Here is a 21,427-nt window from a genome sequence, read left to right as displayed (position 1 = left end):
TAAGTCATCTGAAGAGAGGATGCCACTTGAGCGTGCCGAAGGAACACTAGAGTCAGCCAGAGAGAGAGAGAGCACTCTGATTTAACCATGGCTGGTTCCCTCCTTAAATCATGGGAAATATGCTAGGTTTACGTTCCTTGCAAAGGTGAGAGCTGTCAACCCAGAAATTTAATTAAACATCTCCCCCCATCCCTACCCCCCCTACCACAGAGCCCTTCCTTGATAACTGGGTGGCCGATAAACGGGGAGAGACGTGTAATAAAATATTTAATTCCTTCTGCACAGAGTTAGATCTTTGCCCTCCTTCGTTCTTTTGTGATGCAAATGAACCTTTCAGAGGAGGAAGAAAAAACGAAAGGGAGGAAAGGCTAACTCCAGAGATCTCTGCCCTTGCCTCTTCTGCTTTTTGCTTTTTCTTTTTTTAAAGAGAGGAGAGGTCAGCTGACTGCCAGCCAGATAGGTTCTTTTATCTCAGGGAAAGCAGAAGTAATGGGTAGAGAGATGGGCAAGGGGAGGTCATCGGGCGGCTGCTCGGAAGCCTCAAGGACCTGAATGAAAGAAGAGAGGGCTTGGGATTGGGAGAGAGGGGGAGGGAGAGAGAGGGAGGGAGAGAGGAGAGGAGAGAGAGAGAGAGAAAGAGGGAGGGAGAAGACATGAAGAGGGCTCTGCTTGCTTTGTGTTCTCTCTGGCTTTGTCGTGCTTTGGAGAAGACTGACAACAAAAGCGCCCATCTGCAGTTTGGCGCTGCGTGTCTGGCTTAAAGCAGAAAATTCTAGACAGCCCTGCTTGGAGAGAGAGAGAGAGAAAAAAAAGAAGAAGAAGAAAAAGAGGAGGAGAAGGAGGAGGAAGAAAAAGAAGAAGAAGAAAAATCTGAAGCCCAGTTGAGGCTTCTTTGCCTTTGCCAGAAGATTCTCTCTCTCTCTCTTTCTTTCTTTTTCCTCCCTTAATTCTTCTTCCCTTCCAAAATGGGTTGGATCAGTACAGGTGGCTTGAAGATCAGGAGGAGGAGGAGGCACACCGGCTGAAGCAAGGCCATGGCAAGGTAAGGGAGAACGGGAGGGGGAGAGAGGGGAGGGCGCCTTGGGGTGTGGGGTTGGTCTCCCTTCGGATTGCTTTTCGGGTCACTTGAAGGAGGCATGGCGGAGGCGCAGCGGGGCATTTCGGATTTGGATTTGCTGCTCGGGATCCGGAGCAGAATTGGGAAGCCGGTTTGGATCCCGTGTCTTGCAGAGGCGTTATCTGAGGAGGATGCTTAAGCGCTGTGTTGCTATTCCTTCCTCTCTCTCTCTCTCTCTCTCTCTCTCCCTCTCTCTCTCTCTCTCCTTTCCTCCAGCCTTCTCTTTCATTCACAAAGTAGTCGGTAGCGGTTGTGTGGGGGGAGAAGCCAAAACAAACCCCACCACCACCCCAAAGCAGTTCAGGTCTGTGCCAGAAAACAAAGCGAAACGATCCACGCGTTTGAAATTTTGAAACGCAAAATTTGACTTTGCCTGGCTGAGGTTTAGGATCCGACCAAGTATCAGCAAGGATTTTAATGGAGGTGGTTTGGTCCATTGCTGGTTTTTTTGTTTTTTTTCCAAAAGACAAGTAACTTTCGAGGACTTCCTTGTTTGGCAAATAACACCACCACCCCCACCACCCCCCAAAAAAATCAGCCGTCTGTTTTAAAAAGCTGCTTTTTCTGGCTTTGGTTGTAAAGCCCAGGAAGAGTTGAAAGGATTTTTGCTCGCTTGGGGACCCAATGTTTTTTTAAAAATGTTAAAAAAAAAAAAAAGCTAACGACAGGAGGGTGGAAAGGCAAGAATTTCAGCTTTCAAATCCCTCCTTCGTCTGCTCAGTCTTTTTAATGTATTATTTACGGTCGTGTGAGGAGCGTGCCGCAGCATTTAGCAAAACCAAAATGCTTTGGTTTTGTATTTTGGTTTCCTCCTGGTATAAATAACGGGGGTTTCCTTTTTTTTTTTTCTTGAACATGCTTGCTTTTTTATTTTTTATTTTGGTGGTCTGTGCATTTCCCCAAGCAGCGACAACAAAAAGACGCTTGCCTCTTGAATACATAGGGGCTTTTGTGTGTACCGTGTTAGTTTGGGTCTACAGATCGCCTATTGTGTGTGAGGTTATGCTCTGCTTGCTTCTGAAGCAAACTGCCTGGGGGATTTTGGGAAGAAAAAATAAATAAAAATAAAACCAGGGGGACAGAAGATCGAGGCTGGTGTGTTTGGGGGTCTCTGAAAACCAGATTCCAGACAGCTTCTCTCTTCCAGATCTGCAGCATGGACTGCAGAGAAGGGGGACTTCGAAGCTCTCTGATAAATCAGATTTTTGCATGGCCCTTTCCCATTTTTTGCTCAGTAAGGGGTGACTGGGTGCCCTCCCACACGCTGACCATTTTCTGGGGGGGGGGGGGAACCTCGTGAAAAATGGCTCCGCACATTTCTACTTGGGTACCAAGAAGATGGTTTTTCGCAGCTGTGTGTTTTTCTGTGAAAGTGTTGGTTGGAAGAAATCACGAGGCATTTTTTCTATTGGGCGAATTCCGGTTCATTTCTTGGAAATCCAGGATGCTGTGTTATGGCCCAGGATACCTTAAGCTTGGGAGTTCAGGATGAGGTGATGGGTATTTTCCTTGGCAATACGATCAAAGGGCAGGAGAGGGATGTGTTGTGTCCTGTGACTTGGGGGAAGGACGTGTGTGCAATTCGCCATACTTCAGACAGTGTGCCATGCTTTGAAAGGTGGCAGTCGGAGATGCAAAGCAGCATTTACTATAAGGTGTAGCTACTGCCACCCTCGGCAGAGGGTCTGCTTCTGAATAAATAAACATGCTTTAATGGGAAGGTCTCTGCCATGAGATGGAAAAGACAACACTCAAATTTGTATCTTGGTAAAGAATGTAGAAGCTGCAAAGACCATATATATATATATTTGTTTCTTTTAGATTTGTCTATGACTTCTGAACAACTGAGACTTTTTAGGAAGAGAAAGCCCATTAGTGAAGTGTTTTCCTGTTTTTTTCCCATGGCTTTGCAAACCTCTCCTAGAGTTGTCTTAAAATGGAACAGAATTTCTTCCCCTCTTCCTGCAGCATTCAGCCTGAGTTAGTGTCATAATATTACCTCCCCAACCAAGTGTGGGCTAGAGAAATGAATAGTTAAGGATATCAGTCTCCAAAAATTGTGTGTGTGTGTGTGTGTGTGTGTGTGTGTGTGTGTGTGTGAGAGAGAGAGAGAGAGAGAGAGAGAGAGAGAGATTAGCATTTTGAAAGGCTTTAAAAGTCTCATCATTCAGTTCTTCTCCACATCTGCAGATTGCAAATAGTTCCTGCCGGTATTCAGATAGGACTAGAACAAGACAAAGAGCATTATTTCAAAAATATTTCCATGATAATAGTGGAAAAGTGAGACTAATCGTTCAGCGTAAAAGAGACTGACTTTTAGACAGTGCTTATTAATAGTGAAATGTATCAAAAAAAAACCTCATTTTCCTTCCTTGGATGCTTCTTTTTGTTTCCCCAAAAGTGAAACAAAAAATAAAATTAAAAAAAGAGAGAGATTATGGCCTCTTTCTGCTTTATCGGAGGAAATGATAGAGACGGTACATTATGGGTGATTAAAGTTTTCGAAATGCAGAGAGTTTTGCCGTCAGAAAGGGCCTGCTCGTGATTCGATTTACGCAGTGGGGGAGTCTAAAAATAAAATAAAATAAATAAAACTTCAGGATGTTAATGAAGATTCTTCTGTGACGTCAACTGAGGAACTATGTCGTAGCCACGTTATGGGGATCTTCATAGGCAGGATGGAAAAGAGAAATAAACACCAAAGGCTGGCACTTTAAACATGGATCAGTGAGTGTGGCCAAAAGTTTAGATGACAGCCAATCCATTTGACTTCCAGTTCATAATAAATAATGAAAAGCAAAATATAAAGAGGAAATGATTAATCTTCACATCTGAGCTATGCCAGCTCTCTCTCTCTCCCCTTCTCTGTTCTCTGACTCTTTCTCTCTCCTCTCTTTCTTCTCTCTCTTCTCCTCTCCTCTTTCTCCTCTGTGTTTCTCTCTTACTCTTTCTCTCCTCTCTTTCTCTCCTTCTTCTCTCTCTTTCTCTTTACCCTTCTCTCTTTCTCTCTTGCTTTTCTCTCCCCCTCTCCTCTGTCTCTTTCTCTCTCTCCTCTTTCTCCTCTCCTCTCTCTCTCTCCTCTCTTTCTCTCCCTCTTCTCTCTATCTTTCTCTTTACTCTTCTCTCTTTCTCTCTTGCTCTTTCTCTTCTCTCTCTTCTCTTACTCTCTTCTCTTTCTGTCTCTCTCTCTCTCTCAAAAAAAAAGGAAGAATAAGCAAAATGCTAAGTAACAACAAGGCAGTGGGAATAAAACAAACACAGTTAAAATGTTAATGACTCAGACCACTTTGTTCACTGTGGATGTGACTGTAATAAGGAATTGTTGAGAAGCACAATTGTAATAATCCAGATCTATTTCCTTTCTACTTTCCCACAAATGGAAAAGGGGAATTGTGCATGTTTTATTTTATTTTTTTTCTCTTTAGGAATAAAGGAATAAACATGCAAATGAGTGGAGCATATTAACATATTGAAAAAAAATCAAACCAGAAGTCACACAAACCCAGACGTTCATGCTGAAAAAATATATCTTTCTGAGGAATTTAATCAGTGAAAAATGCTCCATAGGTTTCAGTCTGGACATAAGAGACAAGATGAAAGAAAATGAGCAAAAATGTGATTGTTTCATCAGCCAAACAAAGATCTTGCATCTATCTATCTATCTATCTATCTATCTATCTATCTATCTATCTATCTATCTATCTATCTATCTATCTATATTTCCCTTCCTGTCTATCTATTTATCCATCCATCCATCCATCCATCCATCCATCCATCCATCCATCCATCCATCCATCCATCCATCCATCCATCCATCCATCCATCCATCCATCCATCCATCTATCTATCTATCTATCTATCTATCTATCTATCTATCTATCTATCTATCTGCTATCATCTGTATCTCTCTGTCATTATTATCTATCAATCTATTATCTCTATCTACCAAACTTCTGTCATCTACCTACCCACCTACCTACCTATCATCTTTAGTAATCATCGGTGTCTTTCCACCAATCTTTTATCATCTGTATCTCTCTATCGTATTTATCTATCTCTATTCTATGTCTGTCTGTCTGTCTATCACCAATTTATTCCATACAAGATGTGAAGATGATTAATCATAGCATGTAGCAATTGGGTCATTAAAACTAAACCTGATGGATAGTATTGCTAATAGCATTCAATATCTATTTAGGATAGGCTGGAAACATTTTTCAAACCACGAATAAGTCTCCTCAGCCGTTGAATAGTATGTCAAGGGCCATACACTAAAAAGCAAAAAAGTTTGATTTGACATATTTATATTTAATATAAGTTAATTACCATTCATAGGACTTACAAACTAATCATCTATTTAGTCTATTGTCCTTTCTGTAATACAATTACTATTAGTTGCAATCTATAGTTGTGCCTCTGGATTTTAGGTACCAAGTTTGGCCGCTCAAGCTGAGAATTGTGTGTGTGTGTGTGTGTGTGTCTGTGTGTATTCCCACCAATGCTGGGTATCACCCTGAGTTCTTTTACCATACCTCATGCACGCATTATCAACATGTGGACAATGATACTTAATTATGTATTTGTTATAGTTTGCCTATAACCATCAGATAGTTTTGGTAACCAGAGACAGAATATTTAACTTTCCAGATTGAACTTAGACATTTGAGATATAGTCCCATAATGACTTGTGGTTTTCATCTCTCTGTTTTTGTTACTGAAAAGCCAGTTTGGGGTAGTGGTTAAAGCATCAAGCTAGAAACTGGGAGGCTGAGAGTTCCGGTCCCATCTTGGAATCAAAACCATTTGGGTAACTTTAGGCTGGTCACTTTCTCTTAGCCCTAGGAAAGAGGCAATGGTAAACCACTTCTGAAATCTTCCCAGGAAAACTGCAGAGACTTGTCCAGACTCTATCTCTATTCCTTCCTTCCTTCCTTCCTTCCTTCCTTTCTCTCTCTCTCCCTACCCATCCATCCATCTATCAACCTACCTACCTACCTACCTACCCCATCCATCTATCAACCTACCTACCTACCTACCTACCTACCTACATCTCTCTCTCTCTCTCTCTCTCTCTCTATCTATCTATCTATCTATCTATCTATCTATCTATCTATCTATCTCTATCCCTATCTCTATCTATCCATCCTATCTTTATCTATCCCTATCTATTTCTATCAATGTATCATCTATCTATCTATCTCTATCTATCTATCTATCTATCTATCTATCTATCTATCTATCTCTATCCCTATCTCTATCTATCCATCCTATCTTTATCTATCCCTATCTATTTCTATCAATGTATCATCTATCTATCTCTATCTATCTATCTATCTATCTATCTATCTATCTATCTATCTATCTATCTATCTATCTATCATCTATCTGTCTCTCTATCTATCTATCTGTCTATCTATCTATCTATCTATCCCAATTTGGGGATAAATTACTACCTATTAGATTTAACGTTGCCCAATTTTCTTTGAAAAGCAAGGCAAGGAAATAGATTTATCATTTCTTGCAGATAAGATCACCAGAGAGAAAACTGTGGATAACTTTAATGGACCAGATAAAAATGAAACCTTTTTTCTATTTGTATTAGAGAGAGAGAGAGAGAAAAAAACACCCTATTTGTTCCTGAAATGTGGTAAAAATATCAACTCTAAGAGTAGTGAGACCATAAAGGAAGCATTTAATGGATTGAGAGATGGGGAAGAGCAGAAAATATATGGAGTCCTAGCTAATTATAATCACTTGTTAGTTGCTGTAGCCATTGTCAGAAGAATAATTTGGGGTTCCAACTTGAGCGGGGATTGCGCAAGAATAAATAAAAATGAGACCCAGACAGCTGGGAGGAAAGAAGCAATGTTAATTCCTAAAAGCAAAAGAGTTTGCTTTTAAGGGAAGGTTGCAGAGAAATGGGGCATAGCATCCCAGTTAAATAGGGAAGTTGTCCTCTGTGTGTGTGAGAGAGAGAGTGTGTGTACCTGCAGTTCCACCGGGAGATCTAATTTAATTAACGCTGTTTGTGTTTGCAGACCTTATCCTTTGATATGTGGATTAGGTCTGAGTAACTTATTCGGGGAGGTTGAGGAACGATTTTCTCCCATCTGCTATTTTTACTTGATTAATTTAGCTTCTGCTTGACTGTCAAATTTTAAGTGGAGACGCTGATTTTCCAGGCCATGGTAGATTCTGTTAACAATTTAAAGGAAGACGGAAACAATATAAAGGATAAATAAATATAAATATAAATATAAATATAAATATAAATATAAATATAAATATAAATATAAATATAAATATAGATAGATAGATAGATAGATAGATAGATAGATATAGATATAGATATAGATATAGATATATAGATATAGATATAGATATAGATATAGATATAGATATAGATATAGATAGATATATAGATATAGATATATATAGATATTGATATTGATATTGATATTGATATTGATATAAAACTTCTCGCACTGTGCCTTATTCCAAAGTTACTGTTTAATTTCAATTGAGCACTCCATGATAGCTGGTCTGCATGAATGGGCACAAAGGATAATAACAGGGCATCTGACAAGTGTTTGTTTCAGTGGAGTAACACAGATCTTGGGCTCTTGCAACTACTTTGCAACATCACGTGGAAATATGTTTGTGTCCTGACAACACAAAGCCCTTTTTATTATTTGCCTCTTGCCCTCGTGAAGCATACGCTTACAACCTCAACTTGAGTTGGATTTTGGCTTAATAAAGACTTGTAAATTCTGCTCATAAAGTTCATTGTGGTATATTACACCGAGCATCCGCTGTTCAGTGCCCAACCTGCAGGAGTTGTAGGGGTTTTGTGTGTGTGTGTCTTTGATAACTCACAAATGCACCATATATGTGTGTGTGTGTGTGTGTGTGTGTGTGTGTGTGTGTCCCCATCATATTGTTGGAAGAAATATCCAGGTCTTGTTCCAAGTCGGGAGAAAGAAACTGGAAATAAAATGGTGGCCGGAGGCTGATTGGAAAGAAAGCTTCCCTTCATTGAGAAACACACAAAGACACACACACAAATACAGTGGTCACATGTAGTTGGTGGTTCCGCTTCATCTATAAAGGGAACCTTTCTTCCCAATCAGCCTCCAGCCTCCATTTTGTTTCCAGCGCCTTTCTCCTGACTTGGAACTGAACCAGTAGACACAGTAGAATAACAAAGTTGGAAGCAGTGGTGGGATTCATTTTTTTTTTTACTACCAGTTCTGTGGGCATGGCTTGGTGGGCGTGGCAGGGGAAGGATATTGCAAAATCTCCATTCCCTCCCCACCCCACCAACCTGCTTTCCAGCTCCATTCTCCTGTGCAGGGTAACCAAAGGAGACCCAGCCAATCAGCTGGGACTCAACGGGAGGCAGAGAATAGATGGGGGTGGGACCAGTCAGAGGTGGGATTGGCCGGTTCTCCGAACTGCTCGAAATTTCCGCTACTGGTTCTCCAGAACCAGTCAGAACCTGCCGAATACCACCTCAGGTTGGAAGGCATCTTGGAGGTCTTCTAGTCCAACCCCCTGCTTAGGCAGGAAGCCCTACACCATTTCAGACAAAGGTTGTCCAATCTCTTCTTAAAACCTTCCAGTGTTGGAGCATTTACAACTTCTGGAGGCAAGTTGTTCCATTGATTAATTGTTCTAACTGTCAGGAAATTTTTCCTTAGTTCTAGGTTGCTTCTTTCCTTGATTAGTTTCCATTCGTTCCTGCAACCGTTCTTCGTATGTTTTAGCCTCCAGTCCCCTAATCATCTTTGTTGCTCTTCTCTGCACTCTTTCTAGAGTCTCAACATCTTTTTTACATCGTGGAACCAAAACTGGATGCAGGATTCCAAGTGTGGCCTTACCAAAGCCTTATAAAGTGGTATTAACACTCCACATGATCTGATCTTGAGTCTATCCCTCTATTTATGTAGCCTAGAACTGTGTTGGCTTTTTGGGCAGCTGGATGGATTTTTCTTCCAACAGTATCACTCTCTGTGATATATATGCAAGGAAATACAGCTTGTATATAAAAACTTAGGCTGGGATGCATAATCTTAAATTAACTCGGCTATTCTGGACCTAACTCCTATATATATCAATTCTGCATTGAGTGGGTGGCTCCATTCATTGCACTAAGCCAGCACTTCTCAACTTTAAGATAGGTGGACTTCAACTCCCAGAATTCCCCAGTAGAACATCTACTGTATTCTGCGAATTGAAGTCCACCAGTCTTAACAGACAACAGAATAACAGAGTTGGAAGGGACCGTAAGTCCCTTTTTTCAGTGCCATGGTAACTTTCGTAAAGGTAAAGGCTCCCCTTGCACATATGTGCTAGCCATTTCCAGCTCTAGGGGGCAGTGCTCATCTCTGTTACAAAGCCAAAGAGCCAGCGCTGTCCGAAGACGTCTCCGTGGTCATGTGGCCGCCATGACTAAACGCCTTCGAAGGTGCATGGAACACTGTTACCTTCCCACCAAAGGGGTCCCTATTTTTCTACTTGCATTTTTTTTACATGCTTTCAAACGGCTAGGTTGGCAGAAGCTGGAACAAGTAACAGGAGCTCACTCCGTTACTCGGCGCTAGGGATTCAAACCGCTGAACTGCCGACCTTTTGGATTGACAAGCTCAGTGTCTTAGCCACTGAGCCACCACGTTCCTCGTGGTAACTTTGAGTAGACCCTAAATGAACTGTTGTAAGTCTAGGACTAACTTGTATTATTTCAAGGGGTGTTTTGTTTTGCAATAGCATAAAAACACAAATCTAAGATAAATAGTAAAGTTTGCTTGCTTTCCTTTGGGTGGGTTGTGAAACAGGGAAAATACAGTTGGTGGGTTGGTATGAATGAGAGGTGTTGAACCCATGATTTCAACCCTGTGAATGTGACTCAGAAGCGGAATGGATTTTGCCCTTAAAACCATATGCTTCAATTTCCTTTCACGCTTTGGTTGTGAGAAGGTTTTGGATTACACAAAGAGTAATCAGATGCCAATTCTATAAAAAAGCAAAGTCGTTTTGTTCCGTGAACCTAGTTGCAGATTGACTCGCACTAGCCTTTTCGAGGGGCAGAAAACCGTTTAGCGTGCCTTAAAGCGAAAGTCTGTACTTTTGAACAAGTCTATTTCATACAATTGTTTGGTTCATTCCTGCGGTGAAGGTCTTGAGGGATTTCCACTTAACAACAAGATGTGGGTCTCTTTTTATGACAATGACTCTGGGGTTTTTTTTTTGCTAATCCTTCAAAATATGCACTTTAACTCTCTTTCATGACATTTTGCAACTCACAGATAACAACCATTTTTTCATGCCTACGTTTATGGGCAAACACACTCAAAAAGGCATACATAGCAGTGGTAGGATCCAAATTTTTTTACTACCTTGGTGGTAACCCTAACCCTGAAGACCACCTCTGATATGTAGGTGAATCTGAGATAACACAGCATTTTGCATCCCCAAAACAGGTGAACATCACAATACTTTACACAATACAATAATATCATTGCAGGAACTGGGGACATATGTTTTAATGAAAAGAAGGACTAAGGGGTGACATGATAGGTATCAGATCTACCTGTGAAAATGGATGCAAATTTGGATGCCGTAGCACTGCAAGAAAAATAGATGGAGGCGGAAAATATTTTACTGTGTTTTTAATCTAGGTGAAATGTTAATATGCAAAAATGAAAAAGAAAAAAAAATAAAGAGAAAAAGAAAAAGAAAAAGAAAAAAAAGAATGGAATGGAATGGAATGGAGTCCATTCAAAAAAACGTTACTTCTGCCTAGCACTGTCCCCCGTGTGTTCATTTTGGGCACACAGCTTTTCTCGTATTTTAAGAGTCACAGAACTCACTACCAGGAGTTTTAAGGAGACCAATGCAGTGGTGGGATTCAAATTTTTTTTACTACTGGTTCTGTGGGCATGGCTTGGTGGGCGTGGCATGGCTTGATGGGCATGGTTTGGTGGGCGTGGCAGGGGAAGGAGATACTGCAAAATCTCCATTCCCTCCCCACCCCACTAACCTGCTTTCCAGCTCTGTTCTCCTGTGCAGGGCAACCAAAGAAGACCCAGCCGATCAGCTGGGACTCAATGGGAGGCGGAGAAGAGATGGGGATGGGGCCAGTCAGAGGTGGGATTTGCCGGTTCTCCGAACTACTCAAAATTTCCGCTACCGGTTCTCCAGAACTGGTCAGAACTTGCTGAATACCCACCTCTGGACCAATGGAAGAAGCTGCTTTCTAGACAATAAATCATCCCATAACTCTTAGGAGTTCATCTGCTAGGAATCTGCTACTCACAGTGATTCACAAGAGCTTAATATAGCTCATGTGATGTTTCTGCTCCTTTGTTTGCGGGGAGAAAAATAGTTTTCTAAAGGCTATTCTATTTTAGTCATCTGTGAAATTGTTCTCTGACAGTTCACTGTTGCACACACACACACACACACACACACACACACATACACAGAAATCCTACCAGGGAGGAGGGGGAAAAAAGAACCGACCTACCTTTAAAGCAAACTAGGGTCTTCTTGATATCAATTTGTAGCAATGGCACTAGCACTTAGACTTATATACCGCTTCATGGTGCTTTGGAGCCCTCTCTAAGCACTTCACAGAGTTTACAGTTTACTCTTTCTCCCAACAATCTGGGTCCTCATTTTACTGACCTTGGAAGGACAGAAGGCTGAGTCAACCTTGAACTGATCAGGATCGAACTGCTGGCAGTGAGCAGTGAGTTAGTCTGCACCACGAGGAAGGAGAATGAGAAAGGGAATAAGAGAGGATGGATGGATGGATGGATGGATGGATGGATGGATGGATGGATGGAAGGAAGGAAGGAAGGAAGGAAGGAAGGAAGGAAGGAAGGAAGGAAGGAAGGAAGGAACAAATGCGCCAGCAGAAGGAGAATGAGAAAGGGGGAGGGAGGGAGGGAGGGAGGGAGGGAGGGAGGAAGGAAGGAAGGAAGAAGGAAGGAAGGAAGACACTAACCACTCTCCAGCAGTACGGAGAATGAGAAAGGGAATAAGAGAGGAAGGAAGGAAGGAAGGAAGGAAGGAAGGAAGGAAGGAAGGAAGGAAGGAAGGAAGGAAGGAAGGAAGGAAGGAAGGAAGGCAGGCAATAACACTTAGACTATATACTGTTTCACAGTGCTTCACAGCTCTCTTGAAGTGATTTACAGAGTCACCATATTTGCTTGATTCTTTCTCTTGGTTTGCATTAGCTTTGCCACTCGCCTTCCAGACAGCCGAAGATGGCAAGCCTGCAGAGGAACGAATATCGTTCTGTGCTTGTAATGCTAAGCATAAAGAGAAAAACCAGCCAGGTTTACAAAAAAAAACACCAAAACCCTCCTTTCATGGTGCGTTTTGTGTGATCGGTTCCTAAGAACTCACAAGAAGCACGTTAAAGAGAGAGAGAGAGAGAGAGAGAGAGATAACTACAGGTAGTAGAAAAAAATATTCAGTTATTATGTGCAGAGGAGAGGTTCTTTTGTACGTCACCATGAAATTCTAGTTTTGGTTACTGTTCCATCACAAAATAGGGTGTTTTTTTCATATCTTAGCATCTTGCATTCCATGATTTTGGCCCAAACTGTTATTTCTTTAAATTAAATGTTTCTATTCATAAATATAGTATTCTTTGCACAAAGCCTTTTGTCTTCCTTCCTTCTCTTCCTGCTTCTGAATAGTTATGCTAGCAGTCAAGAGGGGAAGCTCTTTGTTACTTCCAAATATTCTTCTTCCTTTTCATCCTTTCTTTCATTCCTTTCTTCCCTTTGCTGCATCCAAAGCTTGGTTCTTAGATTGGTCTGTCTCCCTCCCTTTCTCTCCTCTCTCTTTTCTTCTTTCCCCCTCTGCCCCTCTCCCTCTTTTTCTCTCCCTCTTCCCTCCCACCTTTTCTTCTCTCTCTCTCTCCTTTTTCCCTCTTTCTCACTCTCTCTCTTCCTCTCTTCTTTCTCTCCCTCCCTCGCTCTCTCATCTCTCTCTCCCTCTCTCCTTTCCTTTCTTTCTTTCCTTTTCTCCCTCCTTCCCCCCTCTTTCCCCTCTTTTTCCCTCTTTTCCACTCTCCCTTCCTCTTTCCCTTTCTCCTTCCCTCCTCCTCTCTCCTCTTTCCCTCTTTCCTTTTGTCCCTCTCTCCCTCTCCCTCCTTCTCTCCCTCCATGTCTCCCTCTCCCTCCCTCCTTCCCTTTCTCTCCCTCTTCTCTTCCCTTTCCACAACAATCCTTTCCTATTATTGTTTGACCTTTTAGACTGGAACTACTATAAGTACCATTTAATAATTTTTAAAATTTTTGAATTCCAAGCCACTGGGAGTCATTGAGTGAGATGGACAGCTATAGAAATTAAATCTATATATATAAAAGCGAAATACCACCCACGCGTCATCACAAAATCTCCAGAACCATAAAGCGTAAAAACTTGAAATTTGGCACCTATGTTCCTCTTGGCTTCTAGGGGCTCACTAAGAAAGTATTTTTTGAAAGGGCCATCAGAGCCTTTAAAGTATTTCCTATATTATTATTATTATTATTAACATGCTCTGATGCTAAGGAGTTCTACTCCCCCTCCCCACCTGAAAAGAAATCTGTACCAAATGCAAAATACAAGCAGAGGAGTTTCAGTTTCAGTTTCACAGCAACACCAAGCAGCTTTAATACAGCACAGTTGAGTTAAGCCATACCCAGGCTCCTTGCTATCTCCTTCTTGCTCACGCAGCAAATACTGTTTCAGTTTCCAAACAGCCCTCAACTCTCTCACACACTGACAGGATGCTAGCCAGATGAATACCGATGGATGCTGGTAGGCAGAGGCAGAAATTTTTCCCCCCTTATTTTCCTCCCCAAAAACTAAGTTCGGCCACATAGTTTCATAGCGAAGCACCGGTATCGAGCTAGTGATTAAATAAAATAGCCCCATTATTTTGTAGAATAAGCTTCTGACCTCTTCCAACCTATCTAGCCACCTTAGCTAGATTACAGGAAATGGATTCCAGTATCTTGCCTGCAATTTTTTCCAACTTCCCACACACCGTTGGATTACCAAAACAGGAGAAAACTCTCTCCCACTATAATGACTATCCGGCGGTAACTGCAGAGCAGAGGGGGAACTACCTTTTTAAATTTGGTTTGGGCCATCGAATCTTTAATTTCCAGATTCAGGGACTGTTTTTAAGGAACGACTTTATATGTGGTAAAGAACTGGTTTGGTGAAAACAGCCAGCCTTTTGCTCTTGTTTATTAATATTATTATCATTTTCACATGGTTTTTGGCCTCTCCACTCTTGTAAATTTCAGGCCTTTCTCCCAGCGAACAGCTGCTTAAAGAGGAGCGGCGGCCCCAGATTAAATGAATATGCATTCGTGGGTTACCATGGCAATGTGCAGTAGACAGCTCTTCAGTCCTGTAGGACCTAACTGGAACATTAATATACATTAGTATGAGATGCTGGCTTCATAGCAGCCACTGAAGGCTTTCATATGTGCTGGGTCTTAAGGCCATCCTTTCCCATTCCACTCTGATGCTCCCGGGGACTTTTTGGCAAGGATATCAAAGCCAGCCAGGTTAATTTTACCATCCTCTTTTCATCGCATTGCATTGGGCTGATCCCACACGATGCAGGATGGGATAGAATGGAATGGCATGGAATAGAACAGGGAATGGAATGAGAATAGAATAGAATAGAACAGAACAGAACTGAATTGAATATAGAAAATGAATGGAATAGAATAGGAATGGACTATATGGAGTGGAGTGGAGTGGAGTTGAGTAGAATATAGAAAATGAATGGAGTGGAGTGGAGTGGAGTGGAGTGGAGTGGAGTGGAGTGGAGTGGAGTGGAGTAGAGTAGAGTAGAGTAGAGTAGAGTAGAGTAGAGTAGAGTAGAGTAGAGTAGAATGTGCACCAGATGTGTAACGCACTGACCACACCAACTCCCAGTTTAACGATACGTCATGTGTTGCTGCCATGATGACATGAGTTTGACACACTTGGAATAGATGGCGTGGCGTGGCGTGGCATGGCGTGGCGTGGCGTAGAACAGAACAGAACAGAACAGAACAGAGTATGAATGGGACAGAATGTCAGTGGTACACGACAAACTGCTCCTAAAACTAAAATCTTATGGTATCTCTGGACAACTGCATAACTGGATAGAAGCATTCCTGTCAAACAGACAACAAATGGTCAAAATTGGGAGCGTCCTATCAAATTCTGTACCTGTCAATAGTGATGTCCCCCAAGGCAGTGTTCTAGGACCAACTCTCTTCATACTCTACATAAATGACCTCTATTAAGAGCAACTGTGTTCTCTACCCTGATGATGTAAAGCTGTTCAATACCACAGACAATACTGCTACCCTTCAAAAAGACCTTGACTATGTATCAGAATGGTCAAACAAATGGCAACTTCAAATCTCAACAAATAAATGCTCTGTCTTACATATTGGCAAAAAAAAAATCAGAAAATAAAATACAAGCTGAATAGCCAAGACCTTGTTGATGATCCAAACTCTGTAAAGGACCTTGGAATACTCATCTCTAATGACCTAAGTGCTAGAGCCCACTGTAACTACATAGTCAAAAAGGCATTAAGAGTTGTTAACCTAATCCTACGTAGCTTTTTCTCTGGTAATATCACACTACTAATTAGAGCATACAAAACATTTGCTAGACCAATACTCGAATACAGCTCATCAGTCTGGAACCCACATTACGTATCTGATATTAACACAGTTGAGAAAGTCCAGAAATATTTCACAAGAAGAGTTCTCCACTCCTCTACTCGTTGTAGAATACCTTATGCTACCAGACTTGAAATTCTAGACCTAAAAAACCTTGAATTACGCCGTCTTCGGTCTGATCTAAGTATGGTATACAAAATCATACATTGCAATGACTTACCTGTCAATGAATATTTCAGCTTCAACCATAACAACACAAGAGCACACAATAGATACAAACTCGAGGTTAACCGCACCAAACTTGATTGAAGGAAATACGACTTAAGCAACAGAGTGGTCAATGTCTGGAATATTCTACTTGATTCTGTGGTTTCTTCCCCAAACCCCAAAAACTTTAACCTTAGACTGTCTACTATTGACCTCACTCCTTTCCTCAGAGGTCTGTAGGGGACGTGCATAAACGCACCAACGTGCCTACCGTCCCTGTCCTATTGTTCCTTTTATTTTTCTTATATGTACCCATTTCATGTATTCACAACTTATACCTATTATCTTGTAAGCGATTGACAAATACAAATAAATAAATAAAATAAAAATAAATGGAATGGAACAGAGTAGAATAGAACAGAACACTTTATTTGGCCAAGTGTGATTAGACACACAAGGAATTTGTATCTGGTGCAAAAGCTCTCAGTGTGGAGGAGGAGGAAGATACAGCCACACTACTTGAGCAAATACACGTAGACATTAGACAGCCCTATGTAAATAGTAGAATTACTACTATAAGGCCTAAGGACCCTCTTCCTTCCTAAATAACAATAAGGGTTGTTTTTGTTTTCTATAGTTTACCATCTTCAGAGGATCCTGGGTGGTTTACAATTATTATTTTTTTTAAGAAAACGTAAATCATAAAAAAAGGAAATCATAAATCCCATCCGCCCAATAAGAAATAATAGTAATAATAATAGTAATAATGATAGTAATAATAGTAATAGAAATCCATTCAACATTCCCTGAGAGAGTATCGGGTCTTTAATAGTTTCCTGAACATCATCTGAACAGGAGCAATACAGGTGTTTGGGAGGATGTTATTCGAGAGGGCAGGCATGCTTCCTGGGCCCCATTCTCCTCCCTCTTCCTCTCTTCCTTCCTTCCTTTCTTTCTTTCTTTTTCCATCCCTCCATCCCTCCTTCCATCCTTCCCTCCCTTTACTATCTCTCTGCTCCCTCCCTCCCTTCCTTCCTTTGTTTCTCCATCCCTTCATCCCTCCCTCCATCCATCCCTCTGTCTCTCTCCTTCCTTCCTTCCTTCCTTCCTTCCTTCCTTCCTTCCTTCCTTCCTTCCTTCCTTCCTTCCTTCCTTCCTTCCTTCCTTCCTTCTTTCTTTCTTTCTTTCTTTCTTTCTTTCTTTCTTTCTTTCTTTCTTTCTTTCTTTCCCCCTCCCTCCCTCCCTCCCTCCCCTCCCTCCTTCCATCCCTCTACTGTCTCTCTCCTTCCTTCCTTCCTTCCTTCCTTCCTTCCTTCCTTCCTTCCTTCCTTCCTTCCTTCCTTCCTTTTTTCTTCCTTCCTTTTTCTTCCTTCCTTTTTCTTCCTTTTTCTTCCTTTTTCCTTTACTTACTTACTACCCAAATGCTTGCAGGCAGGCCTGACAGCATCTGTTAGATCTCTCCAGAGATACCCCCATTTAAAACAAAAAAACAAAATCTCATGGAAGCTGAGGAGAAATTGTTGAAATGTTATAATATTTCACTTAAGAACGCCAGGTCTGTTGAGATTTCCTAGAACCTCATAATGTTTTGCCTTCTCACAGGAGACGCGATTTTGACAATCTTGAGACAAGTCTCGTGAATGCAGCTCAGGCATCATCTGAGATTCAGGCAAATATCAATACAGAAGGTTCAAGGAGACTCCCTCTCCCCGTAGAGAATACAGATAGTCATCGACTTATGACCATGACCAGGCCCAGAATTTAGGTTGCTAAATGAGACATTTGTTAAGTGAGCTTTGCCCCGTTTTACGACTTTCCTTGCCGCATTTGTTAAATGAATCATCACAGTTGTTAAATGAGTAAGATGGTTGTTAAGTGAATCTCGCTTCCCCTTGCTGGTTAGAAGGTCGCAAAAGAGGAACACGTGACCCCAGGGACGCTGTGACCATCGTAAATGTGAGTCAGTTGCCAAACATCTGAATCTAAATCATGTGACCACGGGGAGGCTGAATTGGTTGTAAGGGTGAAAAATGGTCCTAAGTCATTTTTCCTTCAGTGCCGATGTAACTTCGAACGGCCACTAAACAGACTGTTATAAATTGAGGACTATCTGTAATCGGGGTGGGCTTCAAAATTTTTAGCAAAGGGTTCTCTGCCCAGTTGCTGGGTGGGCGTGGCCATGGTGGGCGTGGCTTAGTCAGCCTCCTGCACCATGACAGGCGAAAACAGCCTCCCCAGGCTCCAGAGGCTCTCTGGAAGCGGGAAACGGGCCTATTTCCGGGCTTCCCGAACTTCCGGGAGGCCCGTTTTCCTCTACACACGCCCTGCACTTATCTGCATCCAAAACAGGCCACGTGGGGATTCCTCAGAGGGGAGGGTCAGGGTGAGCCAGGCCAGCCAGGAGTGGGATTTGGGGGGTTCTCCGAACTGCACAGAATCTTAGCTTTCCTGGACCCTTGCGAACCCTCAGCAGCCTGAACCCCTGCCTGTAATCCTCTCAGAATACCGACAGTCTAACATCTCTGAGGACATGTTTAGTTTATATAGAAGGGGAAAAGTCACGCAGGCGCATGGAACAAAGACCAATTTTATGTGCTAAGAGTGGAAGATGTTTCTGGAAACATGAGATAAACGAAACCCTGAAAAAGAATGGCTGAAAGAACTGTGCAGAATAGATTATAAATGGAGAAGGGAGAAATATACATCATAGATTATAAACAGAGAAATAAGAAACCAAAAAAATTAGAAGTGGTTAGGATAAGGTGGCAGGGAAGCAGCAGGAAATAGCTGCAAGCTTTTAGTGCTGTTATCATAAAACATATCAATGATTCCTAGCTAGAGCGTGGAGTGCATTTTAAAGCTATTTCTACTTTAAAAAGCAAATTTTATTGTGGTGGTAGAAGTTTTTTTTTGTTTTTTGTTTGCATGGGATGAAATGGCTGTTATGCAATTCTAAATTTTCAAAGTGTTCAAGATTTTGTTTTGCTTGGATAGATTGGTCTTCATTTTTCTTTTATCAAAACAGAAACCATGTTGTCTTGATAAATAAAATCACTAAAGTACATACCAGAAGTATACTTGAGAACAAACTTGATCTATGTTAGGTAAAGAATGATGTGTTATCTGCATACAGCGGAACATATATTGGTTTATTATTTACAATCAGGGACGCAATTGGCTAGTGTTTTCTGATTCCATTCTTCAAAAGCTTCTTTCGCTATTTGTATTGCTATAACCATCTTGAAGGTCTGTATTGCAGTAGCTCTAGCTCTTAGACGTATATACAACTTCACAGTGCTTTACAGCCTTCTCTAAGTGGTCTACAGCAGGGGTCCCCAACCACCGGTCCGGGGACCGGTACCGGTCCGCGGAACAAGTCCTACCGGGCCGCTGGTTGCTGGGCGCCGCCATCTTTTTGATGAAAAGCGCTTCGGTGAGCTTTTCCGGGTAGAAAGCCATTTCTACCCAGAAAAGCTCACCGGGCTGGGCTATCTTTTTGATGAAAAAGTGCTTCCGGTGGGGTCACCGGAAGCTTTTTCATCAAAAATGGCGGCGCCCAGCTGATGCCGGTGCCGGGCCGCGGCGCCCAGCTGATGCGGTGCCGGCCGCGGCATAAAAAGGTTGGGGATCACTGGTCTACAGAGTCAGCCTATTGTCCTCAAAAATCTGGGTCCTCATTTTACCAACCTTGAAAGGACATAAGGCTGAGTCACATAAGACAGATAGATAGAAGATTATTAGCAGTGGGATTCAAAAATTTATACTACCGGCTTGGTGGGCGTGGCTTGGTTTGGTGGGCGTGGTTGGTGGGCATGGCAGGGGAAGGATACTGCAAAATCCCCCTTCCCTTCCCTCCCCACCCCACTAACCTGCTTTCCAGCTCTGTTCTCCTGTTCAGGGCAACCAAAGGAGACCCAGGTGATCAGCTGGGACTTGGGAGGTGGAGAATAAATGGGGGTGGGGCCAGTCAGAGGTGGGATTTGCCAGTTCTCCGAATTCATCAAAATGTCCGCTACTGGTTCTCCAGAACTGGTCAGAACCTACTGAAGACCACCTCTGATGAACTTTCTATTAAAAAATGTACATTTGCAAGCATATTTTTTAGAATCACAGTTTTGCATTTAGAATGCTTGAATGAGGAAAAAGGCAACTATTAATTACTTTATGGAAAATCAACAATGCTTTTATATAGCAATGGTTATGTCCTACAGTGGAAAAATTTGTTACACTATTGTGTTTTAATACATTTCTATGTTAGTTCAGTTTTATTATTGCAAATAGCTCCGTCTGTTTCTGTGACGCTGTCTTGATATTTTCCTTTTAAATGAATAGACCCAACAGTTCTTTTTTCAGGAAAAAACATGTAAATTTTAAATTATGGGTAATTCAGACTCTCAAGTTTAGAGTGAGGATTTATTCATTCATTGTGATTCAATTAATTCCACATCGAGTTCGAAATATCCAACCATGCCTAAAGAGAAAAGGCATTGAAATATTAAATATACACTTGGAAGATTTGATCAACTTTAAAAATAAGAATTGCCTAACATGTTTTAAAACAGTACGTAGCAACAAACAGTATATTTGTTTCTTTAAAATGTCAGTTTGATTTCAGCCTTCAAATATGTGTGTTCATAAATATTTCAAGTTAACTGCATTGGATCCTGACTTGGCTGGGTGAAAAATAAAGGATTCATAGAAGTTCTGAAAAATAAATGGAAGAAATGATGCTTTATTTTTTTATTTTTAAGCCTTAGATATTGAGATTTTAAACAGGAAGGCAGGTTCTGCCTTGCATTTTTGAACACTAAATGAGGACTATTGTGATGACCTGGGGGAGGGATACAAAATAAACACAGTCACAAAACCCCGGTGAAGCCCCTTTTATTCCTTCACTTTGCTTCCAAGCTCCAAATACCCTTGATGGAAGACAAAAAACTCCCACATAAGCAGTTACAAGAAGGAGGGGAAAAACAACACAAACCAGGCAAGATAAGGGCTGGAGGACGTCCACAGATAACAGAACACACACTGGGAAGGACGCCATACTCAGAGAGGAACCATAAACTAGAGATATTTCCACGCTTTGTTTCCAGCTTTCGCCCATACGCATGTCCATCCTCTTATTCAGTTGTCACAGCTGCAGCCCCTGAAGAGGATCAAGGCCCTCTCTTCCTGAGTAGACCACATTTCTCCCTTATCCTCTCCTCCCTGCATTCCCTAGGATGAATAAGGGATGGGCCTGGGTCCTCCTCTGACTGCTCAGCCGGCCTCTTCCCTTCCCCGGCCTCCTCCACAACCTCCGGAGCCACATTTCCACTCCCTGCCTCCTCTCCCTCAGAGTCAGTCTCCACCAGGGGCATGACAACTATCTATAAAGAGGATCGTTGGGGTAAGAAGGGAG

At 41.8% G+C, this 21,427-nt stretch overlaps 1 protein-coding gene across 12 annotated transcripts in view; it reads left to right on the top strand.

Annotated features, from left to right (window-relative positions):
- The window catches only part of MAGI2 (membrane associated guanylate kinase, WW and PDZ domain containing 2), a 585,270-nt gene that overhangs the window by 227,241 nt on the left and 336,602 nt on the right, over positions 1-21,427 (top strand). Inside the window, exon 1 of one of the 12 annotated variants that reach the window (XM_087967829.1) lies at positions 651-1,042. The exons of the other annotated variants lie outside the window; for them this stretch is intronic. The gene's annotated coding sequence lies outside the window, so the exon portion shown is untranslated. Of the gene's footprint in view, positions 1-650; positions 1,043-21,427 lie in introns of those variants that run through there. 12 annotated transcript variants of the gene reach the window in all.

The sequence above is a fragment of the Notechis scutatus genome, chromosome 6 (assembly GCF_049901735.1).
Source record: "Notechis scutatus isolate UNSWTSFEM ecotype Mainland chromosome 6, rNotScu1.2, whole genome shotgun sequence".
Taxonomy (NCBI): Eukaryota; Metazoa; Chordata; class Lepidosauria; order Squamata; family Elapidae; genus Notechis; species Notechis scutatus.
This window is presented reverse-complemented; position numbering and strand designations above follow the sequence as displayed.